The sequence below is a fragment of the Etheostoma spectabile genome, chromosome 9 (assembly GCF_008692095.1).
Source record: "Etheostoma spectabile isolate EspeVRDwgs_2016 chromosome 9, UIUC_Espe_1.0, whole genome shotgun sequence".
NCBI classification, from domain to species: Eukaryota; Metazoa; Chordata; class Actinopteri; order Perciformes; family Percidae; genus Etheostoma; species Etheostoma spectabile.
The window spans coordinates 22,878,244-22,887,195 of record NC_045741.1 but is presented as its reverse complement, the minus strand read 5'-3'; positions in this window follow the sequence as shown (position 1 = coordinate 22,887,195).

The window sequence follows — 8,952 nt, the reverse complement described above, 5'->3', positions numbered from 1 at the left end:
TAATTGTGCACGAGAACCACACAGTATTTCTAAGATTTAGCAGAAACATTCCTCTAATAACAGACTAATACCACCTCAATTTACCGAGTGGCATCTAAACACCAAACAAAATCTCCACAGCAAGCAAAATGTCAAAGTCAATCGCTACTGATTTGACTTTAATCATTTCTAATCATTAATACATACAAATACAAACTGCTGTGTTATTTCTGACTGTAAAAAGACAGCTGTGTAGGTTTCACTAATGATAAATGAGATGCCCTAGCATATGAAAGAACCCCATCTAGGATCAGAGATTCGACAGAAGATATCTTATTCTGGTTTGGTATTTGGTTTCAACACCAAAATGATAGTGTAATTATCACCCGTTTCACTTGTTGATTTTTTCGATATCGTTCCCATTATATTTAACCTTCCAGTCCCATCAATCCAGCCTTCTATGACACACGTCATAAGGCCTGATCAGACTAATTATGAAACAAGTTCAGAAAACTGTTTTTCATAACCATTTTTTTGTCAGAATTTACAATTATATGGATACGGGACAGCATTGCAATAAAACAAAATAAAATATTTTACACGTAAAACTAAATTCCAAAGTTTTCCCAGCAAGTCGTCCCTTACTCAACTTCAACCAATTCCTAAATTACTGGAAACTGGCCGACGTTCCCTTACCGTCCAGTTCTTTTGGGGCAAATGCTTGGCATGTGTCTTCAGTAAAGTAAGGGTGGGGTTTCTTAGCATCACAGGATGAGCTCAACAGTTCTTTCCCCATGAGCCGCATGCCTTTGGCCGGATGCCCACCCCTCATACACCTTGTTGCAGCGTCCTAGTTCTCAGAACTATCAAGAGAAAAACCGTTCAAACTGCACCGTGTTGCTTGCACAAACCACTATCTACTTTTTATATCATCCTAGCTATACCTGCTCAGCATAAAGGTGTTCAAACAGTTAAAATCTAGATAAACCAAATTTTAAAACAACAACCCCTGGTTTCACCTACCTTAATCCTTGTATGACAATCCTCCCAAAGAAAGTGAATTATCTGCCATAAGTCCGTCCTTACACTTTGTCATCTCTCCTTCAGTAGCAGCCGTATCAACATGCTGGCGTCCTCCTTCTCCAGCGAGCTCGACACCAGTTTTAGGGCCTCTCCGAGTGGAGACAAGCCTCTGAACAGCCTGCAGCGCTTCCTCTACTGGTAATGGTCGAGTGTTTAGCCATGATGCGAGGTCGTTCAGGAGAGTCTGGCCGCCGCAACCTGGCTTATGGGGGAGGAGGGAATAAAGTTGGGATGCTCACACTATGAATTTCACGATTCTTTCCATATGACTACAAAACACAGAAAAGACTGCAGTTTGTGGTGCTTTCCATAGCGGTTTACTGCCATACCAGTGGCGGGCTCATCAACTTGTAATAAACTTCTCTGGCTTTTTAAATTGCACATTATACGATCGAATGCAAGACATCCTGATGTATGACAAGAAAACAGGAAAACAAAAACCGTGTATTAAAACAAGCGGTAAATTACCTTTTTTCCCAGTGTACATGCGGTTCAGACTAATACTCAGTAGCTTTAGGACTGTGTTCCCCTTTACTGCATTGTTTTCTATTCTGTTCCAACAAAGAAAACATGTTTAATTAATGGCATGAAGTTTAAGTCAAACTTATCATCCTACTCTCCAGCTCCATGTGCCAGCACTGCTCATGCGTCCTCTCTCTCTCTTCAGAGCACCGCCTTCTTTGGTTCGGCTTTCTTCAGCTTGCTCTCCCCGCAGCTTCCTGGCCCGGTACTGCTTGATCTCCCAGAAGCTCCCCCCCCCCCCCTAAGAGAGAAGGAATGGGAAAAACCCCCCCCCCCGCCCCCCCCCCCCCCCCCCCCCAACCCCCCCCCCCCCCCTGGTTCACTTTCTTCTACAATAGGAAGAGAATAAATCTAAAGGATTTAAGAAGATGATGTCGTCCCACCGGATCCCGCATATTTCTCAGGCCTTCTCAAACTAGTCCATACAACTTAAATTCCTTTTCTTTTATATGGTCTTCATCCACTCCAAGATGGATTTGTGAAAACAACAGACTAACTACACTACTTGTGGAGAGGATTGAGCATTTGAAATTCTTCCTTCAACAATTTCTGTAACTCTCCAAAGCAACTACATGTCTATCCTGTTTCACAGTACTGTGAATGTCCCGAATAACACTCCCATCACCAAATGGTGGGGGCGGCGTGAGACTGACACAACCGCATTGAAAACTGCGCCACACCTCACAACTTCCCTGTTTAAAACCAAGAACAGAGTCTCAGTTCACGCCTCCGGAGGCCTTCTGACACACTTTCCGCACTCTCGTGGTCTACGGCACGCTGTTGGCCGTACCGTTTATATGTTCTGTGCAATGTTGGACACATGCAGCCTCTTTCTGAAACCGCTTGCGACTTGACACAATTCCACACCAGTGTTTGCCAGATCTTGCGAGACAAATCGTTAACCAGGCCTTGAAACGAAGCCCAAAATAAGCACTTTTCTACGTAAGAGCCCCCTAAGATCCTGGAAAGAAAAATCCAATCAACTTGGTGTGCACGGTTTACAATCCAGTGGGACAGATTGGAAACTGTAGGCCTACACACGGTAGAGTTTTATTAATTTTTATTGTTCCTCCCTGAGCTTCAGGACATGACCACAGAGGGAGTTAAACCAGCCTGTGTAACGTATTTAACTCAGAAACTGATGGGATTTGAAGAATAGCTGACACTTTTTCACGGTGATTTTTGAGTTGTTCCCACAACGTGAATCCATTCTTTCCTCCGTCTCTTTTCTCCCCAGTCTTTTGTTATACTTCTTCCCTTATGTTGCCCACTGTAATCCCTCATTTATTCCTCCAAAAAACTCTCCTACAGAATCCACATCAACCATCAGTCGCTACTCTCCGCATTTTTTTCTAACAAGAAACAACAGACTGCCCTGGGGGGGGGGGGGCTCTGCCGCTGCTTGCTGGTACCGTTTCCATCTGTCAAAGCCAATTAGAAGTAGTAAGTGGTCGGGACTAACGCTGCTGTCTATAGTGTTTATGGGGAAGGGGCGGCCGAGGGAACAGGCAGGGACAAGTGGGAACAACCAGCCCAAATCAGCAACCACACTTTAGTTGACAACCCAAAAAACCCGCAACCCGCGACTACCATATTGTGAGCGACTTTACCAAAAAAACAAGCCCAATCGCTTAAAGAAGCGACTTGGCACCACTGCCTGAAACCGTGAGCATTAAAAATTAACAGTAACTTATGAAGACATGAATATTCACGTTACTTATTTTTAGAGCAAAACATAAGTATATCATAGAAGAGTGGGCTGCAAAGAATGGATAGTTTAGAATTGGAAAGAGGGCCAGTAACAAGAAGGATATTACGATACAGCTGTGTTGACAAACGGATCAAATAAATTCGACATTCTTTTGTTAAAATATCAAAAACGAAGCATGGACTTTTTCTTCGCGAAACACAATAGCAGACTGGATGCTCTCCCTGGGGAGATGTACAAATTTTACACGAAGAAGAAGAGATTAAATGTCATCGTCTTTCCGGTAATGCGCGATTTGAGACAGCACTCCTGTCACAATTTACGCCCTATGCAGATAGTACGTAGTGCACGAAGTGTACTTGTCTGGAAGTGGACTAAGGAAGTGCGCGGGATTTGGACACACTAATATCCATAAAAGAGCTATAACCGAGGATGTCTGGTCTATGGGCTTGGCTCTAGGGTGACCGACGTCCTCGATTTGGGACTGTCCCCGTTTTTGGTTGTCGTGTCCCGACTAAATACAGAAGAAAAACTAACCTCTGTCAACACCTGTCTGTTTTAAAGAAACAACATAGGTTTTTCAATCTTGATAGTCAGAAACTGGAATTGTCCGCCGTTTTTTCTTTCCCCTCCCTTTTTGGGGATTAGTTGCCAGTTTTGATCCTAGGACTTCCTGGTGAATTTAATCATATCAAATATTTCTAGACGGTTAAGCCCACTTGCCTATTATAAATACGCCTACCATTGTCCTGGTTCGTAGCTACATGTATGACGCGTTGTATTCAAAAAAAACCCCATGAAAATATTTGTATTCATGATTGACTAATTAAACGCGCTGACAGCTCATTTCACCTGCCCAACACATTCCCACTGAGTGGAGCGGGTGACCGTCCCAAGATGGCGGCCCCACGTCTCGTCAGCGCCATACGCGAGTAGCGTCGTGCGGCGTCCTACTCGTATATTCTATTGTTCTGACAGTGGAGCTCTCCCAACACCGAACGACTTGATAAAAAAAATCATACCACTACGCAATCCTCCTGCCAATGGAGGAGGCCAGGACGTTGACGCGCTTTTTCGCAAATAAATAACGTCCTGCAAGCTAGCTACCTAACTAACCTACTCATTAATGGGAAAAAAAAAAAAAAGAGAAAAAAAAAATTGTGGAGTATCGTCTGCTTTAAAGAACATTGAAAGTAATTAGACACGCGGTTGCTACTCGCTAATGTAGTTAACGTGGCTACGGTCAAGTCCGATGATTAACGTTGCCGTTGAGCTTAACGTAGCTTTCCAATGTGGTACCAAAATTGCCTGCCCTACATGCTAAAGAAGCATTTTGGCTCCCCTGCTAGTTCGTTAATCGACTAGCTACCATGCAAGTTAAACTGTATGCTGGTCTCAGACTCCTGTTGTCATTAATTGCGACGCTGGCCAAAATAGCTAAATGGGCTGTTAACATTGCTATTAAACTACATGTTCGAACGTTAATTGTAACGTTAATTGAACTGGCTGGTCTCTAGCTATCGTTATCAAGTTGCTGCTGCTAGCCACCTCTGCTCAACATTAGGTATTTTCCCTCCATACGTATTACCACAAGTGCTATGTTGCCTAACGAAAAGCTACCGTGGACGTTACCTTGCTACGTTGAACATTTGGCCATTTATAACGTGGCTAGTTCCCTTTGTCATAGTTTTGTTTTTTGGAGTGTAAACTATTCAGGTCAGACAACAACTTTCAACAAATATGGTAACCGTATACCGTTACTCGCAGTAACAAATTACTTCACAAAAAAACCCCAATCTAGCTAGTGTTTTAATGCACTCGAATGTCAGAGAGTATCCCCCTATTTGTTTGTGTGAGGTCACATTTTGAAATGTGTTGTGTTCAAAGACATGTACCAGCCCAAGATGGTGGTTTCTGAATGTTTGGCCCCAGACTGAGGGAACTGTCAACTTTGCATGTAACATTCCTCTGAGGACTGTCACTCCTCGCGTTTGCGAGATGCTCACACACACAATACATTTGTTCGTTTTCTGCGAGAACCAGCAGTGGCACTTGATACAGTCAGATAGGAATCTGGTCAGGAATGCTGTTTGGCTGGAGGTAAATGTCTCCAAGCTGTTTCAGACAAAGGTACGTGACAGAAGAAAAGTCATAATTGTAGGCACTCATGGACTGTGCTCTCAGTAATGATACTGTGTTGCCAGATTTTGCATGAAAAGTGGGATAGTGTAGAAGGGGAAACTAGGTTTTATTGCTCCTCTACAGTGTTTGGTTCTGCTGCAGTGTACCATGTCCGATGGCCCCTTCGTGCCTTGCTATGAAGTAGCCTTACTAGTTTGAGCATTATTACACAAGACCTCATGTTGTCTAGCTAGATAATCAGCATTACAACGGGCTGCTCCACCGTGTCGTCCCTACCAGATAAGCGTTCTGATGGCATGGCACTAACACTGTGTAGTGTGTCTCTTGGCAAGGCACAACTAGAGGGAATCCTCCCCTAGACGGCAAATATATCTATTTGTGATTAATCTGGGGCTAATGCCCAGTGACTAGATGTTTGGTTTATCTGGTATTAATGACATTGAAAGCAGCAAGGGATGGTACAATGCCCCCACAGTGGCCCCTCACTAAGCTTGCTTCTGCAATGATTGACCGTTACTCAGCCAGTTTTTATGACATGATTTGACTGACTGCTCCCTAGTGCTGCTCGATTATGGAAAGATCATGTTCACAATTATTTGGTCTATATTGAAATCAGATTATTTACCACCATGATCAGTGACTTTTGGACAGATGTGCAGTTGTTGAACTTACATACATGGGAAAAGTTCACAAATCAACAGGAAAACACCCTCATGACCCCTCCCAATTGAACCAAGACCAAATCAGAGTTATGTGCCAACTAATAGTTTTTCCTCCATTATTCTGTTTTTGTTATCGTTAGGAGCCAAATTTGTCTGTTATTTAAAATTTTGATTCCTACTGCTAACTTGTCCATCTTAGAAAAGCAAGCTAAGTGTCCTTCTTCAATGACCTTAAAGCCCACAATGCACAAAACCTATCTTGGCTGTCTCAGCCCTGGCTTGTTATTTATGCCCCTTGACTGCAGTGGTTAACCTGTTACTATATAGGAGCTAGGAATCCTGATTGTCTTCTCTCAAACTATCAACTATCTGCGTTCTCCATGCATATGATATGAGCTTTCACTTATTTGGCCATGTTACAGTAGATGAGCTCTATCAACCTGACTGACTAGTTCGATCCAGGTGTGGGTTTGCATTTGCACAATGGCTACTTATTAACTGAACAACTGAATAATAATACTCTGCACGATTTTGGCTGAAACGTGTAATTACTTAAAACGGATTGAATTAACTTATTGTCCCTAAGCCATTTTCCCTCTGCTGCACCCTTTCTGTGTGCACATGTTCCTGCTCTGAGCCTTGACTCAACACAAATGTATCGCTAGATCCTCAAGCAGACATACATTGCTGTGCCCTGTCATTCTGTTTGGGGATATTCTTTCACTGTAATACAGTGAAGGTAAGAAGAATTCTGAGTTTGGTCAATATCTTCCAAATATTTAAATGAATTATGATGGCCGTGTAGTGTTTGGATTCAGCCGTAGTCCCATTTCTCTGACTTTCTTAATGCTAACTTAAGGTCTCCTCCTCTACCCGTGCATGTAAATTTAAAAGTACAACTGTCTTACTCTGATTACATGGGTTTAGCCTTTTTTTTCATTGATTCTATCCAAAGACTTGGCGTGGTGTAGCACACAATAGGACTAAGTCCCTAGCTAGAAATAACCTATAATTGGGCCCTTCTGGAAGAATTATCCTTGGCTTTAGAGAGAGGTTTTGGGAGCATAATTGAGGTGTTGGTTCTGCCTTCGCCATAGAAACCACCCGTCTTCCTCCTCACTGAGGTCCATGTTGGGCCATGTTTAGATTAATTGCGGGGTACATAAGTGTCAAATTTCGTGCCATCCAGACAAGATAAGATAAGAGGAATTTGGAGCTATCTGTCGTACCATGTAAAAAAGTGGTTCATTGCCTTCCTTCCTCGTCGAAGAAGGCCAGTAATTTTCCGCTCAAGAAGTAGTGATTACAACAGTGACCAGGCCTCTGTCATTTAGTTAGTGTTGGAGAGACCGATATGTCTATTTCTATTCCCTCTTTGTCAACTTACTGTGCACACTGTCGGTTCTTGACTGAGCTATTCCAAGTTCATTCCAGACATGTTCAGCAAAAACTACATCACATTAGACAATTCTTGAGTTTTTCGTTGTCTAATTTTGATTGTGTTGTTTTTGTAGTTTAGTTTTTCATTTGTAGAAGGAACAGTAGCCTTACAGAGAAAATTGACAGTTGGATAAGCAGTGTCGCATGTACTGTAACGTGTGTGTGTGTTGTTTGTTTGTGTGGTTGTGTGTGTGTGCTGGGGTTTGTGTGTGTGTGTGTGTGTTTGTGTGTGTGTGTGTTTTTGTGTGTGTGTGTGTGTGTGTGTGTGTGTTTGTTTTGTGTGTGTGGTGTGTTGTGTGTGTGTGGGGTGTGTGGTGTGTGTGTGTTGTGTGTGTGTGTGTGGTGTTGGTGTGGTGTGGTGGTGTAATAAATCTGGAACTTATTAAGTTCGACTGTGAGTCATTGATATGTAAACTGTACGAAACAAACCCAGGCTGTTAACCCTGGGAAAAATTTGATATGTGCAGCAGCTGAAAGGAAACAGGCAGTCTTGCCTTTGACTAACAGTCTCCTATTTGCAGGCATCCTTGCGGTGTGCTGTGGAATCTTCTGTCTCAGAAAGTGCAAGGTGATATTAGATTGAAGCTAAGTTTAACCGTTGAAGCATTCAGTTTCTTCTCCGCTACCTTTAAACCCTTCTGGCTTGTTTGCAATTAACCAACAATGTACACGTTCAACTCTTAAAACCCTACGCCTTTATAAATGCAATGATTTGTTCAAGTATAGTGCGACTATGTTATATGTGAAAAAGGTTTTAGCACTTACCAGATAAATGCAGTTGTAGGCCTAAAAGATAAGCAGGAGCTTAGTCTTGGCTTTATTTGCTTCAGCATTTCCGACGTGCACAGGGTTTGGCTTACCCCTTTTCTTGTGTCACACTTTTTTTTTGTTTTTTTTGGACTCGCTTCATTGGAACCGGAACCAGAATGTATTATTCCAAGGTCTGTTAGCGTGAGAAGTGAGTGATTGCGTCTGAGAAGTGTTGTGTTTTTTTTTTTTTTCCATATTTTGGTGGGGATAAGGGATGTGTGATCCTATTCGCTGTTACAGACTTTTTGGGCGTCAAATTTTGCTTCGTTTGTTTTTGACTTTATCTACAATGACCTTTCCACCATCTGTCCTCGTCTTGGGTGGAAGTTCTCACACCTCACTCCTCTGTCTGGCTGCGATGACTCAGTGGCTTCTTCCTTCATTCGTTTGATTACAGTTGGATAACGTTTCAAGTGGCTTATTTATTCAGTCCTGATGTCACGGATTAATTTTATCTGCTAGACCCTTCTTTTTTACAGCAATACATACACATACATTAAAAATGATTGTAATGGCTGCTATGAGAATGATAACTGAGCCCTTTTCCGCCACTAGGATATAACCTAAGGTAAAGTACAGTTTGGATGCTCTGTTGCTTATATAACT